Here is a 15,205-nt window from a genome sequence, read left to right on the forward strand (position 1 = left end):
TGGTATACTTCGTTCAGTTGCGGCATTGCTCCCGAAAAATTACCCCTTTTCGGGGGTAAATCTGTCATTACAAATTCATAATTTTGCATTTCAGTGGTACAAATTAGTTATAATTATCCTAAGGTTTGAAGGTCAAGTACAATTCGGGGTGCCAGGCGACGGACCTTAATGTCTTTATATTTTTATCAATTGCCTTTTGAAAGTAATATTACATATTTTCTAATATTTTCGGCAATTTATATTTTGCTTAAAATTAATAAATTATATTGTAGTTAATGTTTATGCCAGTATTTGAAATTTCCTTTAGGAATTCTTTATAAAATTTTCAACATGATATAGAAAATCATCTAAAATCAAAGTATTAATCTTTGTGAACGTTTGAAATAAAATATAAAATTTTCTCAGTCATTTTCGTAATAGTGTTTCTCAAACAAATAACCATTGTTGCCAAATTTTCATAAAATAATTTTGTATTATTATCATTTTCCATTCATGGTAATTACTGTTTTTGAATTATTTATAAGCAATTAAAATAAGAAAACAATAAAAAGATTACTAGATCAAAGCTTAAAAATGTTTACACAAAATCCCTCATAAAATTGTTCTGTTTTGTTTAAAATATTAAATATATCTACGCTGTTATTTTTATATACATTATTTTAAAAGTTCAAATTGGAAAAAATTACATATTTAAACTATTAACGATGATAATTGTTTGTTTCATTTAAAAATATATTCATTATAGGAACTTAAAACTTTACGGTATATTATGAATATTGTAAAAAATCTAAAAAAATAATTCAACTTACCGTAATACTAAAATAAATTACTTTAATAGGAATATAAAATAACATATCGTAAAACGTAGGTACATATTAATAGTATTATAGGCTAACAAACCGTCTCCGCTCAGAATCGTTTTTCGAATTTTCGTATTCATTGTGATAATAGAATATATTTTCGTTGAATTCAAATTTAACACAATATCTGTTACACTGACTCACTCAACACTTACTGTACAGCAAAGTGGTACTTACTTGCCTACCTTTGTTCGGAAGTTATTGCACAAAAAATCATTAAAATGGATTGCATATTGCAATAAAAAATATCAAAAATTGCACTTAAAAATTGTAATAAATTATTTAATTTACCAAAATCACTATTAAAAACTAAAAACAAAAAAAATTTACAAGTGTTATTTTTACCAACATTTTTATTAATACAAAATAAATGCGAGTTCTTTTAAATATAAATATTTTAAAATTAAAACTGAAATACTGGTTTTAGTCTAATTTTTCAGAAGCCTATAAACAAAATTGTAATAGTTTAAGAACGTTTTGGGTACCAACTCGTATGAACAATTTTTATTTTATTTTTAATACTTCTAACGTAAAAAAAAATAAAATCATATGAATAATATTACCTAATTAAAAGTATCTAAAATTGTATTTATAAATAAGGGAGATCAACAAAATTGTAATCAATACAAAAAGTTGCATTAAAAATGTTTAGATTTTAATTCATATTTTCGTGGAACGAATTTAAACTTACCCAGAAATAAACCTGAACAATTGAAAAAAAGTTACAAACCCTACAACTGCCGAGCCCTATAGATATTAAAATTTAAAACTGAACGTTATAGATTCCTCATAAGTCATGTCATTTTTACTGAATTTGAAAAATAATTCTGTTATTTATTGTTATAATTCAATAAACATTATTAATTATACCTACAAAAATTCCAGTGTTATTTAAATCATAATTTTCTACACCCAAAGAAGTTTTTAACATGTTTACATGTGTGTACATATTTTATGGTAAGTAATAAAATATCATGAGCCTACTTACAAGTTATACGTCATTCGGCTAGCTTAAATCGTTGTTGACCTATAAATATAAGTACCTCTATTTACTTACAATAATATGTGATGGTTTAAAAACTAATGATTTATTTTAACATGATTATCGACAATTAAAATTTAAAATTACATTGATGGCATAACATAAGAGACAAGACTATTATTACATAAAATTATCAAAATTATTTGATGTTTTCCTGTTATCAAGTAGGTATAGAGCATACGTATATTAATAATATATTAAATTAAAATTACACTAACGACTTATACTGTAGAAGGTTATTTGTGCAGAATTAATAGAAACGGATAAGATCGACTATGAGAGGCTTAATTGAATATGCATAATTAGTTTATTAACAACCAAATTTATTGAAAACGATAAATTATTAATGCATTTGGTGTTAAAAAAATTGTATTCATTTAAAGATAATGAATATGATAACATGATAATATTGTTTGAGTACAAATTATGATAAGTTAATAATAGGTACCTACGTGCTATGATTTAATCGATTTTACTTTATCAAAACACATAAACATTATTTAACTTGAACAAGTAAAATAATTTATAGGTGCTTATCATTAAATTAGAAGTTAGAAATTTTAAAAAAAAACTTTACAAACTTCCAAGTTTATAACTCGCTGGATAAATATTTTTCAAATAATAACAATAATAACAACCGTTTATAAATAATTCATAGTTGTTGTAATCTTATACTATCTTAATTAATAATCTAATAAATAAAAACTTTGTGTCACAACAGGAAATATTTGTCACTAAATGAAAATGTTAAAAAAATGCCATTTTTGTTTAAAATAAATTTTAATTTAATTACCTACCAATGTTTAAAAATGTGTGACTAAAAATTTTTGTTATTTTTTCAAGTCCATATTAATTGTTTAGTACCAACAAGTGGCTATGGGAAAATTATTAATATTAAAAAATATCTATTAAATTACAATAATAAATAATGATATATTGATACATTATTTTATAAATATACTGATTTTTATTAATGGAATATTAACTTATACATTCTAAATTTAAATCGATACATTTTATAGTTTTAACCTTTTCTTAATTAATTATCATTATACAGTATACTAATATCATTTCGATAACTTTATGTTAAACATTTTACAGTGTTACTATAGCCTATAGGTACATATATAAACATATAATATGCAGAAAAAAACCATATTTCTATTATTATTATTATTATATTTATTTCATACATTTATATCAAAAATTAATAGATACTTGCATTATTTATAATCTCATTTTTTTTTATTATTATCAATTCTCTGTATATAAGTAAAATACAAAGGTATCTAAATAAAACTGCAATATGAGTAAAACTTTCAAATTAAATTAATTAATAATTTGAATAGAATAGAATTTATCAAATTTGAAGTTTTAAGTAGTTATCTGTATAAATTACAAAATATATCATAATAAGTTGCTGGTATAATATTCATGGATACAGGTATTTGTATGAACATTTAGAAACTTAGGTTTACACATTAATTAATACTTTTAAATCAATGATAATACTATACAAGAAAACAATTTAAATAATAGATAATAATAATTTGTACATAATAATAATAATAAAAAAAAACTACAACTAAATATATTGATATAGATATTTTATTGGTACCTAACCAACTATTAGAAGGGTGAGGGCATACCAATATTTTATTTGTATAAAAACAGAATTTAAATTAAATGGTTTACAAAATTTTAAATTTAATATCATAATATGATCTACTGTTTCCATATGATAGTACGTTGGATAATTAATAAGGATAAATTAATTTGTAAGATTTAACTAGAATATAAAACATGGATAATTGAAAACCATATAATAAAATCATTAATGTGGATAAACATTTATTTTTTAAATATTTGTAATATAGGTACAGGAATCATCTGATAATAGATTGTCTACGACTTGTAAACTCCACGCCATGTGAATAATAGTCAGACATGGTACACATCTATACCAAAATACAACTTAGCAAGATATAAGAAGTCATTAAATAATTATATAGTCCTTTTTTAATTAAAATAATCTAACCAACTAAAATTCAATAAACATTTAAATAAAATGTTACTCTCATAATACATGCATTACTAGAAATATTGACATTTAAGAAATGACAACTAACTCTAAGAAACATTGATCATTCTTAATAAGGGAAGTAAATTATATCATTGCCTAATACATGTTGTCATTTCCTAACGAGAGCAATCAATGATATACAGTGCACAGTAAAATTACATATTTAAGAAAAGCAAATAAATTATTAAAATACAATACAAAAAACATTTAGTGTGTTTGATTTTTTTTTCTTAGATATGTCTTCATTTAATTTGTTTGTTTTAAATATTACTTTCTTCATCATACATAATTACCCTGACATAATATAAAGATTATTCATTTTTATTTTGACATAACAACTTTTATAACATTTAGAATTAAAATCTCTGGATTCTAATCTGCAAGTACACCTGTTTATATTATATTTTGTTTTACAATGATATCAAGTATATCCTTGTGCCTCTGGAATACTATTTATTGTAGTTGCCTCCTAAAGTGATATTTTTTTACTGTGTGAGTACGTAACTCATTGATTCTATAACAGCTGTTACATTCAATAATTTTGATTTTTAAGAATTTATTTCCAATCTTATATAGATGTATTTCAAACGTTTCAAACATCCATATTAAGTATCTATAACTTAGATAAAAAAAAACCTATTAATTTATATTATATACTTAGTACAAAAATAAATCAGTACAAATACTTTACTGTAATTCAATTTTATTATAAGCAATAAAAACTATAACATGAAACCGGCTTGTACATAGATGATATGTTTCATAATTAAAGATATAATATATACATTTGTTTTAAAATGGGCTTGTAACTTAATATAATACAAAAATTTTGATAGAACTATGAAATATCCAAAATCGCCTATCTTTTTCCAGTCATTGTCAATAATAATTAGGAAATCACACAATTCCTAAATTATCGACTACTCTGGTAACATATAATTATATAAAAAATAAGTATCTTATATTTTGTGTTTTTGAAATTCTGTTATCCATTCAACTGAATTACCCCTGAAAAAAAAAAAAAATTAAATGAGTTAAAGCTAAGTATTTTGTATTTGTAACAATAAATATGAACACATGTTTAGTTACTAATCTAGTTACTAATCATTGGGTTCAGGGCTTGCAAACGTTATAATAACATTATGATTATAACGTTATACTTGACAAAAAACGATTGAAATTTGTAAACGTAATTATAACAGAAAACAATAAACATAAATAATTCAATAACGCAAAACAAAACATAACGATTAGCAAAATATATGATATATCATCAAACAAAACATAACTCAAAATGTTATAATATATAGTATATCATAAAAAGAAATAATTCATTTCCAATTATTTAATAGTTATAAATTAAAAATATACTAAAAATTTTAACACTGAATAACGTTAAACGCAAAAGTTGAATAACGTTTAAATTCTGAATGACGATAAACTCAAAATTTGTATAATGTTTTAATTGTAAATAACGTATAACAAAATATTTATTTTTTTTAATGCAAGCTCTGATGGGGTTACATTAATACTAAATATTGTTGTTTCTAAAATTGGTAGGAATAGTAGGCATAACATATTATAGATTTCAGAAAATATAAATTTTGAAGTATAAAATTATATTACTAATTGGTCTACATATTTATACATAATTTTAACAAAATTTTGAAATTGTATTACCCTAATCATAACACAATTTATCACTACCTTTATTTGAGGTTGTAATCTTCATTTTTATGAATGGTATTTATAATCCAATAATAACAATACAAAAATATAAAAAGTACAAAAAAACACAAATAAAAATACATTTTAGAATTTGAATAATTATTTTACTGAGCAGTACAACAGTACAAATTCTATACCCAACATATATTTATTTTTAAATACAGTGGATTCTGCCTATTATAGGCATTGGTTAATATATACAAAATGGTCTGGTCTCAATTCCAATGTATACTATTAGTAGGGCCCAGATTTAAATGCATTTAAAACCATATAAATATGCTCTAAAAAATAGCCAAAAATGCCTTTTTCCACAAAAATGAACTTAAAAATGATATATAATTTTTTATACAATTTGAAATTTATAAATAAGATTTAATTATTTCTTATTATTTTATTAAAGGAAAAATGAAAATTTGATTAATGTTGACTTGCAAATATTTTGGCCGTTTTGGAGAAATATTATTCATTCTAAACATACCAAAATACGTATATATTAAAAATTAAATTCTAAGTAATCCTATTGTACTTATTATTTGTAATTTGATCAAATATGGGACATGGTTGACGCTCCACAATCAATAATAAATTAAGATAAAATAAAAGAAAAACAGAATTGAATAATTTATTTTTAATCAACTGCAACCATAAATTCTATTGCATTCGTAAACGCAAAGAACAAATTAACCTGTAATCAAATAACAAATGGCACACTCACTGGCGCAAACTTAACACCAAACTTAACAAAATAAAAAATAATATAAACCTATGGAAAAATCCCGAACAAACAATAATAAACCGTCTCCGAATTGGATACACACATCTAACGTACAGCTACTTAATGAGTAACCTATGCGACTCATACAGCGCTCTCTTAACCGTCAACCACATCATCACTGAATGTCACAAATACAACCAGTATAGAAACCAATTCAACATCTCCGAACAAATCTGTCAAGCTCTTGAACCAAACCCACAAGACAAAAAAAACTTAATTTTATTCTTAAAAACTGAATTTATAATTAAATTTAATATTAAAAAATGTAAATACTAACAATATAACTTTTAACAAAAATTCTTATACTAATGACCTAGTTATATTTTAGATTAATAAAAAAAAAAAAAAAAAAAATATATTTTTAGATAATATTTTGAATTGGCTAAATTTGTATAGTATATTGAACATATATGCATTAAAAACCAACAAAATAACCCAATGCTAAAAATTAAAAAACATCAAAATATATAAAAAAAAAAATGCAATATAAAATGTGTAGCTATGAAACCCTCGTTACATGAAACGGATTATGTACTTGTAACGCACTGTGTAAGATCAACTAAAAAAATATGCATTTTGCATTGAAATCCGGGCCTTACTAATAAGGTTAAAAAAACTGGATAATATGGGCACTAGGTTCGGTTTATGTAGGTGATATTTATTTTATCATAGAATTAAAATATGACTAATATGTACACACAATATAATATACGACAATATAAATTGTATTCTTAAAAAGATTGGAGGGAAAGACTATTTGATTTAGCTGCAACTGCAAACCAAATAAATGGCAAAATAAACATACTGCAAGCCATACAATTTGTATCAGACAAAAAGATAACTCCACATCTATGATGAAGTGTTTCGTTCTTTAAAGATTTTCTAATCCACAGCCTGAGTTAACTTCAGAATTGAATGAACAATTTTTACCAGTTAAAAACCATAAAGAGTTCAAAAATATTGATGAAAATACTTCTTGCTTTGATGATAATGAAGACATTTGCATACTCATAGTCCAAAATGTTTTTTGAAAAAGGGAAGTTCTTCGGTGATGAAGAAGACTATGATCTGAATTCTGACCCAACAATTACAGCTAGAGAGACTAAAAAATGCATTAATTTGTTACAGAAGTTCTTCACGCAAAAGGGCAACAAAAATAATCTGTCTGATAAGCTTGAAGCGTGCGCCCATTTTGTTAACCAGATATACACTTAACAGCTTAGACCAGCGGTTCTAAAACTGTGGTACGCGTACCACTAGTGGTACGCGAAAGACTACATGATGGTACGCCGAACTGTGGAAGGCCGCATGGTGGTAGGATTTTTAATCTTCAGTGGTACGCGACTGATTGATAATATACTTAAGGGGTACGCGAAATAAAAAGTTTGAGAACCGCTGGCTTAGACAACAAGCCATTACAACATATTGTACACCTTTCACATCCAAATAGTGTTTTATTTAGTATGTAATATTATTCATTATTATTTTGTCTATTCATTTATGTATTAATTTAATATATTTTTTTTTTTTAATTGTGAGGCTCATGTAAGCAAAATACACAAGAACATACTTTTTGATTTTAAATATTTTTGTATTTTTAAACAAATTTTTATTTTTATGGGCAGCTGCTTAATGTGAGCAAATGGGTTTGGTCCAATATGTCCACATTAAACGGAATCCACTGTACTAAAATACTTGTTTAAGTTAAGTTGGTTATTACACTTAAATAAAATTGTATTTTATTAATCAACTATTGATGAAAATGTCAACATATTAAAATTGAATATATTAAATTTTAAAATTTAAGTTACTTTTAATAAACAAATAGTTTGTTAAATTTTATTGCTATATCTAAGTGTCAATTAAAATCAATAATAAAATAATTAATATTTTTTTCCAGCTGATAATTTTTTTTTTTTGTAATTCAGTTCAAACATACATACCTAAAGAATTATAAACTCTGTTAGGAATAACAGGGGGCAATATATTCTTGCGTTCTATAAAATGTCCAGGTTTTTCTTTTGTTCTGTAAACATTTAAATACATCTTAAATATAAAAATATTATTAAGTTTATAGTATTTTATACTAACATGTAGTTTTTTGTAAATCCAAACCAACCAATTTCATATAACTATTAGTAACCAATTTTCAGGTTTCAAATCTCTGTTGATTATGTGGCGATAATGAAAGTAACTTAATACTTCAACGACATATTCGGCTTAATAATGTGTGGTAGACATACAGCTTTCTTTTGTCTCTGTAATTAGTTATTGTACGTTAATCAATTAAAATAATTAAATTATGTTAAACAGTATAAAATATGTACAGTCCTAAAACAAAAGGTATCACAGAAAATTTTTGTTAATTTTTAAATTATTTATACAATTATATACTAATATAAATTTGTTTTAACATCAGGTTAACGCAAAAAATTTACTATACAACAATTTGAGTTTTTAGAAATATAAATGTAGCTGATATTATTTATTATTTACTTCAGAATAATTCACAATTCTTTGTTAAGACAAAATCACAAATACATACGAATAATTTTGGTCAACATTTTGAACAACATACAATTTTCAGTTTGTTATTTTCATTGTCTTTTTTTTTTGTGTGTATAATGTGCTGTTGTTTTTCATGTTTACACCTAAAATTTTCAAAAAGTTGAAATGAATATGTTATGAAAAGATTTTAGCATATATTGTGAATGGATATACTCATTGAATGATCTGGAAATGTTTGTTTTAATTGACTGCTCTGCTCGCTGACTCCATGAATGTGAAACATGGCGTGTATGAGAAAAGAAAAAGAGGATCGTTATGAACTCGATTTCGGATTGGTTACCAAAATACTTTGTTGACTGAACACCACAACTGACAGCAAAAAATAAGTAGTTATCTGATACTGTTACTTTATACAACTTTTCGTGTGACTGATATAAAGTAACACAACATCATTGGTTAACTAGATTAACGATAATTTTTTAACGGAAAACAATGATTACCTAAATCTTAGCGCATAGACTTATTTACTGTTAGTACTTATACACAAGCGAACCGTCCAATTTGTAGTGTAGACTGTGTGACATGTGTCGTAATTCATGAACGATTTGGCATTAGTAGTCATATTGCAGCATAAATATTAGTTTATGTAGAGCACTCAAGAATTTGGGATCTAATAGCCGATGGTCGATGTGTGAAAAAAAAAATATATATATTTTACAAATAAATAATAATGCTTATAATAATATTTTATCTCATTGTCAGATAGTATATTATCACACTACTGATACAAGCCACGGCTATCACTAATTAGTATCTACAGCTGTGAATCGTGATACAACTGATACAAACGTCAAATACATCGAACCCATCGAGGCATAAAAATTTGAATTTTCGAAAAATTGTTGAGTACCTAATCTTACGAACACTTTTGTTCTACAATTTTATTTACTCAGTATACCGAGCTGTGTATTATGCAGTCGCATCAAAAATCTTAAGTCCCTCTGAAAACATAACATTTTACAAGTGGTTATTATCTATGTTAAAATATTAATTTTTCTTTAATAATTACATACGTATTGTTATTAATATTTACAATTACATTAAGCTTCATTGAATCTTTGTCAATGATGTTTTGTAATCAATATATTATAACAGATTTGTCTAAGAATCGCAGTTTTTTGTTTTGATTATTATTTATGTAAAAAGATTGTGTGTACCTAGATATATTTACATCCACGTTTGAAATCTAGATTTCAATTTTAGAATACGATTATGGTATCATAATTTTATATAGCTGAACCTAGTGCCTTTACCGATAACCGGCTATATAGGTAGTTCAAATGGATAAAAAATTAGCCTTCCTTATTATTAGTGCTACAGACGCTACAGTGGTGACGATAAAGATTACTAAAACAGTAACGCGTTCTAACCGCATTAATCGATGCGATTTAGATTTATCTTTGATAAATAGCCTATGTAAGACTAAACCCGTACCTGGTTTTAATGTATCAGCCGTCCTGTAAGCATTATCAAAATCATTTTTTAACACAGCTTTTATTATTTATTAAGTGTTACAACCAAAAAGATTTTCAAGGGACATGGGAAAATGTTCGTTATATTGATATTGGTATATGGAACGATGCAACGATATTCTCAAAGGGACGATAGTTTCGTCCGTTAAATAGAAATAGTAGTAATTATACCGAGTGTCGTTATATCGCAGATTAACTGTATTTTGTAATCACCGTCTACTGAGAGACGTCTCCGCCAATACTGTATGTACAGTTCTATTATGCATTATATGTGAGATGTCACGGTTTTAATTTTTGGTTACTCTTACTCATCCTAATACATCATGAGCTGTCGAGGCCGATTGCCATTTTTTAGGAACTCAATGACGAAACAGGTATTCGTGTCTACCGGCCGCAGACTTCGTTCGGTCAACCAATAAGCAATTCAACAGTGACGTTTCATTTCATACGCAGTTTTAACACCAACAGAGAGTGAAAAAATGGATCTGCCATTTCGTCTTTAAAAGACACGAGGGACGTATCACACAAGTGTGTAATATTGGTAACGTATTTCCTTTGTATCATAAATCATAATTTATAAGAAATCGCCCTGGCTGGTATTCTTTTTGTACATTTATATAATTATTGTTAGCATACATCCGGTAATCGTTCTTAGGTGACAGGTGTTGTCGGTTATGTGGATATTTGTTAATAAAAATTATATAATATTATTATTATCATATTATTCTCGGTAACCGTGTGAAGGAGCCGTGGGGTTTCTTGTGTGTGGAAATTATGTTGATGAATTATGCTTAAAATGTGACGAAACGGTTAGTAAATTATCATCACTTTGTCGTATAATTTTCGTTTATTCTTTTACAATTAAATTTACTCGATTTTATATACTCTCGTAATTTACATTATGGTCTCATGGCTCATAAAATTGTATTTTATCATTATTATTACCACAAAGATAAAAGTTTCGTTACCGTTGGTAGATACTCAGTGTCGCATCGGGTAAATCAGGGGTCGGCAACCCGCGGCCCGCAGAGCAATTTTTGATGGCCCGTACAAAGGTGGTTAATTTTTGTGTTTTACTTTTGTTCAATAACATTTTTCATATAATTTTCAATATTATATAATTCTTTTTCCTTTATAAATAAAATCTAATCTAACCGTTTCATAATAGCAATACAATTATAAGTATTGTATCATAATATGTAATTTTTTTTTTTTAATGTGGACCTTGATGAACAATTGAAAAAAAAAATGGCCCGTGTGGTTAAAAAGATTGCTGACCCCTGGGGTAAATGACAAAGTACTTACGGTTACGAAAATTAAAAAAACATATTATCTACCCGAGTAAGTATAATAAATACTAAGTGTCCTATGAGAATACCAGCAGCATTAGGAAAAATGAATTGTCGAAAGAACAACTGTTGCCTGCGTGTTATTTCAGGAATAATCCAGTAATGATACGTAACATACTATGCCAGGCGTATTAATGCTGTGTGGAACCTCAGAAGGTTTGCGTGCGAGTTGTCAAAATCACACTTGGGAATTGTCAAACGTTAACATCCGACAAGTTGTTATCATCACATTGGAGTTCGAGAAGCCGTTAATTATAAGATAATTGTAAGCAGTGTGATTTTGTACATGTCGGTGTGTGTAACTGTTGTTAAGACTTGTTTCCAATATTTCCATTTATTAGTTTCAATACTATAACTATGCGCAACATAGATTATCAGTATACCTACGACCATTTGAAAAAAGTAAATTGATTTGTTTGAAATGTAAATCTACTTTGACTTAGTAATCTATCAATTCTTATGTACCAAACAGATTCCTGTGTTGCTTAAATTAACTTCTCATTTTGTTATTATAGATGAGTAAATCAGGAGTTAAGCCCACAAAGTAATTCCAATTTAACAGGTACACACACTAAAGTTAAGTTTTAAGTTGTCAATGAAATATATCTAAAATCTATTGAAAGTAGAGCATGAACACCATTAGCTTAAAACGATAAAACAAACTAATATAGAAATAATGAATGATAGTGTTCCATCAATAAGAAAAACATGAGACTGAGAATTAAATATTTAATACACAATCAATAACATAAAAATCATCTCAAATTTGAATAATTATTCTTAATTTAATACAAAACTAATAACCCATAATAAAAAAATTAAAAATATCAAAAGTTATAAAACAACCAGTTTTGAATTTACAACATTATAACCATAAATATTAGATTCAGAAAAATAAATCGTTATTATATAACACATTCATATTTCAAATACATGAATAATCAAAATGTCATTATATAATATTATAGTCAATATTAAATTCACAACTCTTAAACTAATACCATTAGATTCAGAACACATAGTAGTTTAAAAATTATGTTTTCATTTACGCATTGTTATTACTCTCCATAAAGCGCTTGAAAGTAATTGATTTTAGCTGGATTTCGGGTAATTATCGTAATAAACAGATCTTCGTGTTGTTAAATAACTTCATTTTTAAATATAGATGATCAGAAAGCGAAGTCAGTGTTCACTTGTCAGGCAATAATATCACTCGTTAAGTTTGTTGTCAATTAGTAGTCTATTGAAAGTGAGTTATAAGAATACACAAATGATAAACAGTCTATAGAAAGTTACGAATGAGTTATGTTCAAGAAAATACGAGAGACGAGAATTAAATATTAATGGTCAATAACATAAAATTATTCAAATTTCAATACTATTCTTACTTAATAATAAATTAATAACCTTATACAAAATTAAAATATCGTGTTGAAAATTTGAATTAACATATAACCATAAATAGATTGGTGAAATAAATTATTATAATAACAGATTAAATACATGAATAATCAAATGTTCATTATAGTTGTAAATAACTTCAAATTGTCAATATTGATTGCACATAGTGTCAAAATATGCTTATTCATTCAATATAAACATAATACTAGTTTTACCCAAAAATTTAGTTCTTATGAATAAATGCATATTCATAAATATTGTACTATTTTCAATATAAATAATATTAAATTATGAATTAAATTAATATTAGATTGTGATTAAAGTTTGTAATATTCATACTAATATAAATATAATGACTAAGTTTTATTTAAAATGATTTTTATAATAAATGCTATTCCGATAATAGTTAAAATTTATTTTTACGCAAATAACATAACACAATTTAAATTAATACTAATATACCAGCATTAAAGTCGTAAAGTTAAAATTATGTTTTTCAATATACTATAACACTTAATAAATGCATAATTATTAATAGCAGGCTTATTTTTCTTGGTCATAAAATTTAATATTAACAACTTTAAATAATAATATTAGATTACAGTATAGGCTTGTGTTTTTCATCACGATTATAATTATAATGTTGTAAACATAAACATAGATATTTATTATTATTGCTTAATATACAATTAATATGAGGATCATAATCAACTACGATTATTAGATTCGGCGGTGTGCAGTTTATATTATCTAATAATATAATATTAATGACTTGAAGTTTACCTGTGTCGATTTTGTATATCAAATGGTTATTCATAAATAGCTTGTACTTATTTTCAATATACCAATATTAATACCTAGTTCAATATTGGTTCAGCACAAAAGCAGTTTAAAATTATTTTTCATTCATTCATTGTGTTTCACAAATGACCAGTTTAAGAGTTGCACTTACTGAATTTTACATAAGAAAATAAATTTATAGCTATTTATGAATAGATACTTGGATACAAAATCATTTTTAGATTAAACTAGTCATTATGGAATATAATGGACGAATGAAAAATACATTTTAAACTACTTTTGTGTGCTTGAATCAATATAGTTCAGTTGGATGAATTTGGTATTGAACTGTTTAAAATTATAAATTTTAAGCCTTTTTATAAGGATATCATTGTTATACAAAATCATTTTAGATTAAATAAGTCTTATGTACTATTATTGAATGAATGTGCCATAAATAATTTTAAACTACTTTTACCATGAACAATGGTATTAGCTTAAGAGTTATGAAGATATAATATTGAATTGATATTAGAAAATAAAATACTAATCGTAATCGTCTATATGTTTATGTTTACTAAAAATTACTAAACTAGGTCATTTATGAACGTATTGAATAAAAACATACTTTTATACATATAGTGTCCTGAATCTAATGGTATTAGTTTAAGAGTTGTAAATTAATATTGAATTTTACATGTAGAAAATAAAATTTTAAGCTATTAATTGAATAGCATTTGTTAGTAAAAATATTTTTAGATTAAACTTAAACATTTATGAACATATTGAAGGAAAAACATAATTTTTAACTACATTTGTGCTGAATCTATTGGTATTAGTTTAAAGTTGTGAATTAATAGTGAATTTTATATTAGAAATAAAATTTTAACATTGGAATAGGCATTTATTATACAAAATCATTTTTAGATAAACTAAGTCATTTATAGAAACATATTGAATGAATGAAAAATTTTTAAACTACTATGTATCCTAGAATCTAATATGTATTATGAAGCAGTTATGAATTTAATATTGAATTTATATTAAGAAAATAAAATTTAGCTATTTATGGAATATGCATTTGTTATATAAATGTCATTTTTAGATAAACTAAATTATTTATGTGTAATATTGAATGAATGAAAAT

The 15,205-nt window shown here is 25.1% G+C and overlaps 2 long non-coding RNA genes across 3 annotated transcripts; one reads left to right on the forward strand and one right to left on the reverse strand.

The window, feature by feature from the left end:
• Positions 1–4,695: 4,695 nt before the first annotated feature.
• LOC112592459 lies at positions 4,696–9,735 on the reverse strand. 2 transcript variants are annotated; one of them, XR_003114557.1, is made up of 6 exons: positions 9,497–9,735; positions 9,210–9,424; positions 9,034–9,139; positions 8,580–8,746; positions 8,432–8,514; positions 4,696–4,993 (listed from the first exon to the last, which is right to left on the reverse strand). It is a non-coding gene; the product is annotated as an uncharacterized LOC112592459 (long non-coding RNA). The 2 variants fall into 2 exon arrangements; XR_003114556.1 differs by having other exon boundaries at positions 4,697–4,993; positions 9,210–9,365.
• A 407-nt stretch (positions 9,736–10,142) lies between these two features.
• LOC112592458 lies at positions 10,143–12,439 on the forward strand. The gene is made up of 3 exons (XR_003114555.1): positions 10,143–11,069; positions 11,967–12,142; positions 12,393–12,439. It is a non-coding gene; the product is annotated as an uncharacterized LOC112592458 (long non-coding RNA).
• Positions 12,440–15,205: the final 2,766 nt, after the last annotated feature.

This window comes from Melanaphis sacchari, unplaced genomic scaffold (assembly GCF_002803265.2).
Source record: "Melanaphis sacchari strain LSU unplaced genomic scaffold, SCAv2.0 Contig1776_pilon_pilon, whole genome shotgun sequence".
NCBI lineage: Eukaryota > Metazoa > Arthropoda > Insecta > Hemiptera > Aphididae > Melanaphis > Melanaphis sacchari.